This window comes from Siphateles boraxobius, unplaced genomic scaffold (assembly GCF_051911475.1).
Source record: "Siphateles boraxobius isolate OS27281-9 unplaced genomic scaffold, OSU_SipBor_1 77, whole genome shotgun sequence".
NCBI classification, from domain to species: Eukaryota; Metazoa; Chordata; class Actinopteri; order Cypriniformes; family Leuciscidae; genus Siphateles; species Siphateles boraxobius.
This window is the reverse complement of record NW_027509205.1, coordinates 13011329-13024864: the sequence shown is the minus strand read 5'-3', so window position 1 is coordinate 13024864 and position 13536 is coordinate 13011329. Positions and strand designations below refer to the sequence as shown.

General features: G+C 36.1%; 1 protein-coding gene across 10 annotated transcripts in view; it reads left to right on the top strand.

The window, feature by feature from the left end:
• The window catches only part of camta1a (calmodulin binding transcription activator 1a), a 502209-nt gene that overhangs the window by 104671 nt on the left and 384002 nt on the right, over window positions 1-13536 (top strand). The window contains exon 3 of one of the 10 annotated variants that reach the window (XM_077218053.1): window positions 8187-8264. The exons of the other annotated variants lie outside the window; for them this stretch is intronic. The gene's annotated coding sequence lies outside the window, so the exon portion shown is untranslated. The remainder of the gene's footprint in view (window positions 1-8186; window positions 8265-13536) is intronic. 10 annotated transcript variants of the gene reach the window in all.

The following is a 13536-nucleotide window of genomic DNA, read 5'->3' as shown; positions in this document are numbered from 1 at the left end:
AAAACTTTTAGCTAAATGTTTGCTCACTCATTGTATTTGTGTTTTTACAATGGGGTCATTTTTTTTAGTTTACACAAAAAAAGGAAGCTTGATTTCAATCTTTGAATTAAATTGTAAAAAGTAGCACAAATAAATACATGAAATAAAGAGAAAAGTTTAGGTCTAACACTAGTATTCAGAAATGCTAGAAACGGAAAAAAGTAATCAAATGTAAAATAACACGGAATAGTCTTTTAGACCTGTATAATTTGAATACATAGGCTATTAATCCTGATTCCTTACAATTAATGCTATCTTTTGTTGTTTTATATACAATAATGACAGACACATTTTAGGCTACTCTCACTTTAAGAGCTAGTGCATGGATCCACGTTCACATGTTGCATGTAAAGCGCAGTCCAAGCCACTTTCTCCTCTTTTAAAAAGGGCTCCCTGTTGCTAAGCAATCATGAGCCACGTTCTCCATGAAGAGGAAGACGTTTCAGCAAAGGATGAACGCGCAAAAGACGTAACGTGAACAGCCCATACTGTTTTCATTATAGTGTCACATGCATTTTCTTTTTGTATTATTTTTTTAAGACATAACCGATGGTGTTTGAGAGGATACTCCCCTAGACCGAAATTTAGACAATGTTGTGTGCTTTTGACCGTTTAAAAATAACTCAGTTTTGTTACTCACGAGCTGTTTGTTAATCGGGTTAAAATCGCTTGAATGTTTAAATAGGTAAGACTTAAAAAGACGCACAAATTATAAACAATAGTGACGATGCAATGGCCCGATTGTGCAAGTGACATTTCCATCAAATGTCCCGTCTCCTGAAACGCGAGAGTCTAGAATCACCGCCTGCAGCTGCAGCGCGATTGGCTTGCCTTGTGCAACCTATTTTGAGAGACAGAGAAGACGCTGAAAAATCACTCACGCTGTTTGTGAAATTGCGTCTTGCAGAAAGTTTTAAAATGACTGATTTGATCTTATAATCTGTTAGATAAAATTTACTCATAGGCCTACATGCTAGATTGAATAAATGTTTGCGGGAATTTCCCGCATTATAAACGCAAGACCTGCAGGAATGATTAAAATGATGCGCAATACCCGCAATCCCGCACCGAAATTCGAGCCCTGCAGTATACTGCACCGTTTACTGTACTTAAATTTACAGTACTATTACCGTATTGTCATTTACAGTAGTATCGGGTTTATTTATTTATTTATTTAAATGTTTACCCCACCCCCAAAAATCACAATAACTCATGAACGTTTGTCCTTATAATATTCTTTTTAATCGTTGAACATTTTGTTTTTAGAAGTACAAATTACAAATCTTGATTTTTAGGAGCCACTAGCTGAAGAAAAAAAAAAAGCCAATATCAAGTCCATAGAATGAATCTCCTGGGGACCATTTGTATCTGTAGCATGGCAAAAACTTGCACACACTGAAAAGCAAAACAGGTAATTTTGTGTTGTTACATTCAGGTTATTTTACCAGTCAAAGTTGACAAGCTCTCTGATGAGAAACACTGAGGGGTTCAGGCTAATGCTTTTTTTGGACCTTTCCAGATTTCCATCTTATCTGTGCCTTTGCTGTTTGGTGCCATCAGAGTTACTTTTCAGAATGAACCTGCACTCTCAAACTTGATGCTGCATGTACTTTGACGTTAATAAAAGCATTAGGCTACATCTGATTCTGAATGCACCTACAGGGATGGTATTACCTCATAATCTATTACATTCAAATAATTAAAGCTTTATTCGTTTACAATACATTCCTGTAGCTAAGATTTCCAGGGAATGGATAACTTAATAAAAAGGAATACAATAAATTAAACTTAAATACAATATAAGTTGCGTTGGATAAAAGTGTCTGCCAAATGCATGAATGTAAATGTAAATGTAATGTAATGTAAAAAAAAAAAAAAATTATATATATATATATATATATATATATATATATACACACACACACATGTATATATATATATATTGGTTTACCTAATTCTGCATTCAACAAAATGGACAGCTAATGCTGAAGAAGAGTCTGTTAGCTGTTGTAACTGGATGATGATTCTGCCCTTCATAGTCAGCATCCATTCTTGGAGAACAGACTCTTCTGAAACAGACAGTCATATCAGCCTTTTAGTGTTATTATAGTTTACAGAAAAAAATAAAATACATTAACAGAACTTATTACTAACAACAATGACATGAGGGGTGAAGATGAGGTAAGATATGATATTGTATGGTGTTTTTTAATAAATTAAACAACATTTAAAATATTATTTAGCAAAACTTTGCTTTATTGATAATGGTATATTACTAACCCTTTCCTCCTGCTCCTCCAACGTCAACCCGTTCTGTGTATTAGTGGAGAGCGTCAGCAGTGATGTACTGTCCAGAGGGAATGCCTGCTGCAAATTCAAAATAAAGAACAGAAACTGATGGATATTTTTTTTAAAAAGCACTTTAACTCTGCTGCCTGCATGGTAAACACGTTTTCTCCCCTTCCGTTGGTTTCATCGGCAGTTATATTATGTTTTCCTGCTTAACTAACTCATACTTCAGCTAATTTAGTTAATAAAATGAAAGATGAAATTAACAATGGTGTTGCTTAAAGGTTTAGTTTACTCAAAATTGTAAATTCTGTCACCATTTACTCATAACCTGTATTAATTTATTTTTGTGCTGAATACAAAAAATATATATTTTAAAGAACACGAGTAACTATCCCTTTAACTTAGTTTTACTCCGTATTTTTCACATTAGCTCACAACGTTGTACATTTGTCTAACTAGCTTGTGATAAAGAGGGGACAGAACATACCAAAGTTATTATGCTTCTGTTTAATAAGTTTACTTCTGTGACCTTTCCAAACATGGCTGGATGAAAGCTCATCGAAGTCATCTCCACAGTAACATCCAGATTGTGTGATTTTAAAGCAGTGTAGTAAAATGATACACCTAGCCTTTGATTTAAAAGTGCCATATGCCCAAAGAGATCAATAGAACCTACAAAGGTGCATGGGCACCCTTGCAAAGCTTATTGGGAAGGAGAGGGGATGGGACTGTTTTACTGTGAAAATCTCAGTTCTTTAATAAGGATTACTTGAAAGCAGGTCTGACACTATCTGCATGCTGTTCTCCCTTGATAAGCCGCATCAGATTTTTAGGGGATTGAGGCTGTGTGTGGTGGTGGTGGATTGGGGAGAGGCATCAAATAGCTTTTAGGTTATACATTTTCATCTATAGAATCTTACATCCATCAGTTTGACCTCAAATGGTATATATTAACTCCAACTGTATGAACTATCATGTGGAAAACTGGCCCCTGTAAGGCGTCTGACTGATTTTATAGACTGAACAGTGGTTTTAAGAATAGTGATGTAAGGGTGTGTGTTTCTCAGAGTCGAAGGTGAGCCATCAGCCGCGTCTCTCGAGGTGCTGTGCCAACATTGCTGTTTTCCCCTAGAGTTCTGACCTTCACTAAACTCTCATTCTCTCTAATTTGTTCTTCTATCACTGCACTTGCAATTTTGTTCAATATCCCTTTCCTCATGGCACATCTAGTGTCACTTTTGTTATTGATAGAGTGGGAATGAACACAGGAATGTGCATTTCATTGCATCTCTCTCTTTTTCTTTCTATCTTTGTTGCTTTATCTCTCTTTCATGCTCTTGCTCTCTTTTTCTCTCTCACTCACTAAAGACAATATTCGTGGGCACACTTTGTTTGAATTTAATAGTTTTGATCCCCATGGAACATCCTCTGAATAAATATTTTGGGCAAAGGAAAGGAATTGAACCTGCTATACTATGTGTATCGATCAGCTCTTTAGTGAGTCCCTATAGAATGGGTAATTGTGTCTGCGTGCTTCTCCATTTTAAACTAACTGCATTTCATCTGATGGGGAGAATAATCCATCGAAGAAGAGATAGATTGCAGGCGAAGGTGCGTGTCATGGCTGACGTGCAGAAAGCCTATTAATACAATCAAGAGAGGCTTGTGTCATTGTCTGGAAACTAGGTTTGAAAGTAGACTCCTTCCACTTGAAGTTACCAAATATAATTGTGCATATCTTTTGATGACTTGCATCTCATTTGGAATTTACATATCCCACTGAAGTGTAATTTGTCTTTGATGATTAGCTCATGTTTAATGGGGCTGAAATTGCTTTGTCTCTGCTGCACACTCACATCCTCTCCTGTGTTCCAGTTTCTTTCGGCCAGATCACATTTTAGCTGTGTGTAGTCTTTGACTGTTGAAGCAATGACAGAGCAGTAGTGTGAACCTGACCCAAATGAAGCAGGGTAAAGGTAAAATGCCTTCAGACTGAGTTTTTTTTTGGTTCCCCTTTCAACCAGTGATAGAGGAGAGAGAGTGGAAAGGTCTGTGATTCGATTGACCCAGACTGGATAAAGCTGAATCCTCAGATTGAGAAGAGTTTTTATTTATCATAGAATGTACTCTAGAGAAAACAATGTAAGAGATTTACCGGTACTTCTAAAATGCTTTAACACGTTTTACCTTTACTTCATTGTTTACTTCATGCCCAACATGATATTGAAATTCATGCTCACCTTATAATTCCTTTGCTGATGCAAATCTGCTGTGTTTTAGCATTAAGTTCAAGTTTTAGTTTTAATGTTCAGTTGTTAATCTGATATATTGATCAGTTTACTTTTGCATGGCGTGGATTGATCTGGGTTTAAGATTTAGATCATGAGAGGATTATAAACACACAATGCCAATGAGAGTGAGATGATGGGGATGAGGGAAAATTAGTTTTTCATGTCAATATAAATAGCTTCTCTTATCATTTAAAACACACAGTCTTTCAAAAGCATAATCATTACAATTTACAAGGACGGATCTTTTTTTGTGGCTGTTGATGAGTAACTTTTAAAATGGCTCATGCAATTTGCCCCACGATGTTTGTAATACAAAAAATGAATGATACTTCAAATTGTGTAGCTTGTTGAGAAAGATATATGATAGAGACCAGAATATCATAGAGACTTGGCTCTTTTGATTTGGGCAAGTAAGAAACCACTTAGCAACTGGGATTAGTTGGTATATTGAGTATTTAGCCTATGTTTTTTATATTTTATTTTATGTTTTTTTTTGCATAAAACCTTATGTATCCAGTGATATTAAAAACTATACACTAGAGAAAAACGTAAGGATTTTCATACGTTAACTTCAAATTTCTTTAGAGAAAAGTAAAAATTTTCACTTCAAGCCATGTCAGTTCACAAAAGTAAGTTATTTCAGTAGCTAGAGTTTGGTGTAAAAACAGTTCTCTTTTGTTGGACATCAGGTTTGTAAACGTTTCTCATTTCAAGTTTGGAAAGATGTTCGGCGTGTGTTGCTTTATTAAATGCACATTACTCAAACTCACAGCATTTGCACAGATTAAGCATTATTTACACATATTTAATTCAAAATCGTAGCCTTTGCGATTTCATAATTCTACTAAGCCAAATAAGTTTAATTTTGGTTAATCGTCCAGCCATATTTTACGTCATTAAAACAGCTTGTGAACCAATATATCACTTAAAGTTGCATTTACCTCAGGAAAGTTATCCAATGGTCACAGTTCATTAGTTAACAAGAAAATTATTTACTGTTAATTATATATGCATGTTTGAATACATTTGTCATGAAGACATGTGTTTATTATGTGAAACTGAGTTGTATACAAACATTTCAGTTTTTATTTGAGTGTAATTATTATATATGAAAGTAAATAGCAGTTGAATATAATAGTTTGGTCTCTGTAAATGTGAACCTCTAATATTTGAGCAATGTATCAAATTAAAGGGTTCCCTGTTTAGCTTATATAGCATTAGTTGGGAAAGATTATTCTCCTTAAGAAAATCTAAATCTGTTTTAATTTTAATCTGAATAATTAGCTATCGATATTGGCAGAGAAATTTAGTATCGGAGCATCTCTTGTCGTCCATTAAACTGATTCTCGTGATTCAAGAATGAGACATTAAGGCGAGACACTACAGGTGAATAGGGTAATTTTTTTTAACTAGCAGATATCACCATGACACTTTGCCAGTTGATTACTACCTACATTAAGATGAGAAAAAAATGTATTACAAGTTTTCTGTAATTTAATGTTTAAATATGCAAATGATACATTATCTAATTAAATATGCGCTAATCTGCATATATTTTAAAAAACGAAATCTGAGTATTGGATAAAGCCAGGTTCAAAATTATTTTTTCATTGTGTTCACATATTAAATGGGAAAAAAATTACAGAGGGATTTATGGATATCTACTTTTGTTATCCTGTAAATCAGAATATACTGCCAATAGCCTTAAAAAAATGATTTTCGACATGTTTTTTGGAATAAAATGTTATATAAATCAGGCTAGGAATAATATATTTACAAGTCCCTCTGTCAATGTCTTCATAATATAACTAGGTACAAGACTGGAAAGTTTGGTGTATAGCTGCTACTGAAGTGGAGATTTCAGACTTGGAGTATGAGAGAAAAGTCATTTTGAGATAACGGGCTTTAAAGATTTAGCATCAGCCAATGAGATCGCACATTTAGAGTAAAATCCCCCCTTTTACTTTCGCGATTGGTTGCTGATAAAAAGGAAATGACCATATTTGGATCCGGCTGTATTGTTCTGGAGAGAGAGAGAGCTTTCTAACGGTGTGTGTGATGACAGGGTGCAGATTGAGATCGCGGAGCAGAAGGATGATTTATAACGACAACTTTTGATGAATTTATGAGAAATCTACAGACGCAAACAGACAAAGTGTAGTAAAATAAAGACCTAAATGTGTATTTCGGACTTTTTTTCACCACAAGTCTGAAAGAAGACATGTTATTGAAGACAAATATCCCAAAATCTCAAAATTGATCAGTGAAAAAAAACCGATGTTTTTGCCTGCCGTGTCTCGCCTTAAAAGAGAGATGTTTTAATGGCAACTCTGATACAAACTTCAGAAGAATAAATGGTGTTAGGGTTGGTATGTTCAGTTAATTTAGTAAAACTCTCCATTTAAATAAAAAATTACTAATTTAACAATTTGCTTGCATCATCATTTAATGTTCATTGTTCATGAATTAAAATGTTTTATTAAAAGCTCAAGCAGGCAAATATGGCTTTTTTGTTATAGGTGTATAATGAAAATTAGAATTAAATTTAAATCTTCCTTATTTGCATTTAGTGAAAAACAGCATGGGAAACATGCCTTAATCATTTTCATCAGAAGCTTATTGTATTTCACTTGTTGTATTAAACATTATTTATGTAATTGGCTACAATGACTGCAAGGTTACAATTATGCTTTTTATTATTGAAAATTAATAAAGAGCCATAGTCTTAAACCTCTATATTGTATATCGCTAAAGACTGTAAACTATAAATATACATTTTATTTAGCTATATTGCCCAGGCCTTCTAGGAACTACCCTATAAGACCTTTTAACTGCATAGCAATGCTCCGGTGTAATGAGCTCTAAGGTGCTCCATAAGCAATGTTGTACCTTCTTCACATTGTTCTGGAAATACTATGATTGCCTCTATATGTGTCGGCTGGTAGGTAGAATGAATGTAGGATAGGGAACATGCATCATCCTTTTTATATCAGTATGCACTTCTCTGAAATATGTGGTGGGTGCATGTTCTGTTAATTATTGCAGGTATGAAATGTCACCTCAAAGATGTCTTAGTGGTTAATTTGTGCCAGAACAAGCATGTGTTTGTTAGAAATTATAGCACAGCCCTTGTATAATTCAGCTAGTCTTCTAGAGTGATTTTAAATATAGAAAAGTGAAATTATGACTTGCCCCTTCGGTCAAGGAAGATAAAAAGATTCTGTCTAATTTTTTTGAATACTTCACTCACATTGTATGCTCTCTCTACTGGGAGTCTTCATTTATTAAAAGCATAGGCAAGTATGAAAAAGAACAACAAGGAGTTTGTCGTCTTACCTAAGCTTATCTCAGACTATTCTAAGGGATAAAAACAGGATCCACAATGCACGTTAGGGATAAAAGTAATGCACTTGATCCTGTGGGAAACAGAAAACATTCTTTGTGGATTATTCTGCTGTATGAGTTTTCTAGAGTGGAGCTTTGGACTGCTTGGCCATGTGCAATCACTTCATTGTGTACTTTTCTGGTTCATTCACTGATTTATTATTATATTTATTTCCACAGACACATCAATGCCGTTGCCATGTTTTCCGGTTTTGCTGTTTATGTTGACCTTGACCGCTGACCTCCTGCATACTCTTGGTAACCATATCATATATTTTTTTTTAATACACTTTTCTATTTCTTTCACAATTTTCCATGTCTCTCCCATTTTTCATCCCATGTAACGTGTTACTTATACTGTGCATACAAGTACCCTTCGAAGCTTCAATGCTTCCAGTAACAGTATAGACACCACAATGTCTTGATGCTGTCTACACTGGAAGTGTTAAAACTTCACCTCAGAATGTACACTTGACACTGACCAATCAGCTGAAAGCTCAAGGCTACACTGGTTATTGCTAGCTACCTCACAGAACGATACACATCGCAGTGCATTGCGATATCATAATTGGATCACGATTGAAACTGTGGGAAACGTGACTTTGCGTGTCAGGGAGAAAGAAAGAATGAATCTACTGTATCAGTTTCAATCTCTTCAGCGATTCGCTTCACATTTGTCCATTAGGTGCCTCTTAGAAGTGGCTCGGACTGCACAGATTTTCAGTTTCACTGCAGATTTTATGAATCGAACTGTAGAAAATTATATGAAAGAACACATAAACAATTCAAAATTATGTGTATGAGACAATATTGGAATTGTGAAAAAGAATTGTAATATACACTACCGTTCAAAAGTTGGTAAGATTTTATTTTTTTGAAAGAAATTTTATATGCAGACCAAGGTTGCATTTATGTTTTTTTGTGAGATATATAATTGTGAGATATTATATGTGAAATATTATAAAATAGTAATAAAGATAGAGATAATATTATATTGTGAAATAAAACTGTGAAATATGACTGTTTTCTATTTTAATATATTTTACAGGTAACATGTAATTTATTCCTGTGGGGGCAAAGCTGAATTTTCAGATGGCATTTTTCCAGTCTTAATTGTTCCAGGTTCTTTAAGGTTCATTCCAATATGCTAATTTGCTAATCAAATTTGCTAATCACTTCTGAAAACATTTGTGCTGCTTAATATTTTTTTTGGAAACATGATAAATTTTTTACAGAATTATTAGATGGATAGAAAGTTCAAAGGAACAGCAATATTTGACATTTATTTATAGCAATGTAAAAGTCTCTGTCACTTGATTAATACATCGTTGCTGATTTAATAATTTCTTATTACTGAGCCCAAACTTTTGAATGTTAGTGTATTTATGCAATTTAAAAACTATAGGCAAAAAAATTAAAATAAAGATCATTGGTTGTGTAGCACGTCAAATCTACTTTCATACATTCATTCTAGTTGATGACACACACATACTCATGTATATTCAATCACACGATGATTCATGATATATCCTTCCTCTTCTGTTTTTAAGCTATCCTATGTGTGTTTCTTTGAGCTCTCAATATATGCGTGTGTTTATGTGATAGAGAGAGGAAGAGTAATGTGTGCGCTGTGAGATGTGTGAATTCAGCATATTGGCTTATTTGTTTCTTGTTTCTCTCTCTAACTCCCCAGTCTTCCACAACAGCCAGTGCCTAAATCTATAAGTTGACATAAATAGAAGGCTGGATAATTCATTTATAGCTGCTTTAGCACAATCAGTAGCCAGTAATTACACCGTTGCATGGCTCATATCAACAACTAGAGCATGTTCTGGTTATCTTGTAGTAATTCTGTAATTAACATTTGATGTATGGTAACTCCCTCCAGACAAACCCGGAGGCTTTGATTGTATGTTTGTGTTGCGTATACGCAGTCTGAGAGTGTGTGAGGACCCGGTTTAGACATAAGGCGATTTGGCAGTCTGAGTGAGAGGCCAGTTTGAAGGTTGCCACCCTGTGCTATAGTCTTGCTTGTCTAAGCAAAGGAAACGTCACCTCTCGTCTGTGCACTGTAATAGATAACAGACAGGGACGTGCACAGCAACACTATAAGCACTGTCATGCATGCTTTATTTATTCCTGTTTTTAGCTCTTCTGCCCTCTTTCAAAAAACGAGAGGGATACATCATCTCCTCCCCCATTCTGTACGGCAGTCAGTAGTCCAAGTGTGTCGACAGATGCCCTCCAGGGTGCACTAACATGTGCCCATCAAGCTGACCCTGAACGTGTTCTTCTATCTCTGTCTGCCTGTCTGCCTGCCTTGATCAGCCGGGTCCTCTTACATGTAGTGGCTGCTGCTTGTTCCCGCACCCAACACATGAAGTGTGTCCAGGGTCAAGCGTATCCTCGCTCTGCCTTATCAGAGCTTCTCTCTCCCCTGCTTTATAAAGCTTCACCTTCACAGCACGCTGTACTGTCACACATACATGCTGTGCAAGGAAACAGGCCTGTGTCGATGGGATTTCTCTTTTTGACCCTCATTTGTTTGGCTGAATACTGAGTGCTGTCTGCTCTGCTTGTCATCCAATGTTCTGGGAGAGGAAGTGTAGAGATGGGGCACGAGGTCGCTTTCATCAGGCAGGCAATTCCCATCATAATATGTCAGGATTGCAATGATGTCACCCATTGATTTTAGAATATCTGTCTAGATCTAAAAAGGGAGCACCTCCATAATGAGGATTAAAGTATAGATAGATCCACGTAAGATATGTTTACATGCACCCAAATAATCTGCTCAATGACATTGTAAAGCCTTCATCTAAACACCTCAAACGATCTGTTTAAACCTGAACTAAACCTGAAATAATTTGATCAATAGGAAAAACCTAAGCCTGTAAACTCTTGAATTCGATTATCTTCTCAATCGGATTCAAAAATAAGATCTCTGCTTACATATTTTACTTTGTATAAACGTGCATATTTATTTACGCATATGTTTATTTAATGGTCAGTGGAGGAGACTGAATATTAACTAAATATTTGTTCTGTATCAGATTGAAAAGTTTAGGGTTCATATAAACAGAAATTTCTGAATATGAAATGGGATTGGATTCATTTGTATTGACGGAAATGAGTGCATGTTAACACCTATAGAATTGACTCACTTTTTTCACATTTTCTACACAAAGTTGAGCTACATGAGTAAGCTGTAGAGTGAATGTTGAGCTACATCAGTAAGCTGGAGAGTGAATGTGGAACTTTGTGAAACTCTGGAAATCTGTGGCCTGTTGAGGCGATGGTCATTTGAAAATGTAAATTATATTGCTGTTTATTCACCCAAATCATTCCAAACTGTATGGCTTTCTTTCTTTCACAGTTGTACAGAAAAAAACACAGAAAAGTTTAGCAGAATCTCCAAGCTTCTTTTTCATGATTTAATCTAAGTGATTGAGGATAGATGATTTTTCAGCTCCAAAAGATTTAAAACTGGTCCATATGACTTATGCAGTATATTCAGAGATTCTGCTAAACTTCTGTTTGACATAGCGGTTTGGAATGACATTAAGGCGTGTAAATTGACAATTTTCTTTTTGTTGCTAAACATTTCCTTTTATATAAACTAAAAGCAAAGTCCTTTTTTTTTTTTTTTTTTTTTTTTTTTAGCCGAAGCTCTGAATACGAGCACTTCTCCCGGCCATCTCCTTGTAAGATGGCACCAATTAGCTTTTTCTTTGTCAGCTTCGGATTGGACATGAACTGCAGCCAAACTGGAGGCTGTATTAAAAATAATGCCCTATATAAGATCCAATCTGCCACGTATCTGTGCGTCAAGTTGGCGCGTGCAGAGCGGCTTTTAAAATCTCATTTATTTCTGCTGTGCAAATGACACTCGCGCACAAAGGTCATCCGCTTTGTTTTTGCGCTCAGGGGGGAACATCCCCTGAATTTATACAAGAGAAGGAGCCGGCGCAACACAAGCGTAGAAGAAAGTGGAGACTGAGAGACGGAGTGGGGTATGGGAGCGCAGATTATGTGATGGTCCGCGGAGGCTTGGAATACAAATAAGCGCTGGAAGAGCTGATTCAGGGGCAAGCGTAAGAGTAAGGGGAGATGTTACCCTGTGGTCATGCCTCAGGGCCAGATAAGCCAAATGATTCCCTGCACGGTACTTCACGGCCACCCGACAAGATACCGAATGTCTGACGATGTGTCGATTCATTGTTTCTGTTAAAGCATTTCCATTCGTAAATGACAAAGAGACCGGTTTCTGTTTATATTAGTAGAAGCAGGCGCATATAAAATATTAATTTCCAGCAAAAACACTTCGTTCATGAATTGTGCATGAAACTTTTTCTTATGGGAGCTGCTGTAATCTCCACACATCAAAATATCTGTCTTTTGTTTGAGAGCATGCACTCTTCACATGAATTTCAGGAAGCTTCAAACCATCACATTAGCGATATTATTCTTTTGGCCCTTTTGACATCAGCAGGCATATTAGTTTGAACCACGTAGCTGTTCACATCCTGAACGCCAGTCCTAGCATTGGCTGGCTTGCAGGACCTTTTCCCTCTCTGGCCCGCTTTGTTAGCTTCGGTGTTGTATTTCAAGGCCTGATTAGATGTCACTCAATTAAAAGCACATTTGGAGAGAGTGTTGCCATGGCTGCTATGTGGAAGGTGGAGAGCCCCATGGTGCTTACCCAGAGTGCTCTAATTAAAACCGCTCACAGTGCCTGGAGAGGAACTGTGCCGCACAGCACAGCGCAACCAGAGAAGTTTCACACCAAATCAATGACAGCCACGGACGCCTCTCAGATGAAATTAAAAAGGATATGCATTGCAAAGGAGGGAAAATAGAAATGGAGGAGTCACAAAGGACTCCTCCTGATTTGAAGCTAGCTTTGAGACAGGCTAGGATTAATACGGCTCTCCTAATATGCCACAGATTGGCACTCCCCTGGTGGCACAGATCAGGTAAGGCCCAGTGAAGCACACATCACTTTCTAAATGCTTCATTATTTTACTCTCTCAATCCCCAGTCTTGCATTGATTTAATAAACTCAAATATATATGGCTTTTTGAATGAATCATGCATTTTATATTGAAGCATCTTTTTCACAGTTTCTGTCTTTGAGTTTCATTTAAATACATTTGCCAACTGGAAAACAAGCCATATATGAGTGATTAATATAGTGTTTGATAGACTTCTACCTTCATTTCTGTCATGAACCCCCAATGTAAATCCTACAACAATTTTTTTTTCTTTCTTTCCTTTGGTATTAATATGCCAAATTAAATGTTGCCTTGCTTCACAAAATGAGTCCTTGAAGTATTCCAGAGTGCATGTTTTCGATCATTCCATGCTTCTAATGCAATTTATGAGCCTTTACCCATTAAAAACAAACAAACAAACAAACAAACAAACAAACAAACAAACAAACAAACCAGACGAACTACCTCCCTCGATAGCCCCATTGGACCAAATTTCTGTGTACTTTATTGCTGTGTTTTAATATGTATTCAGCTAG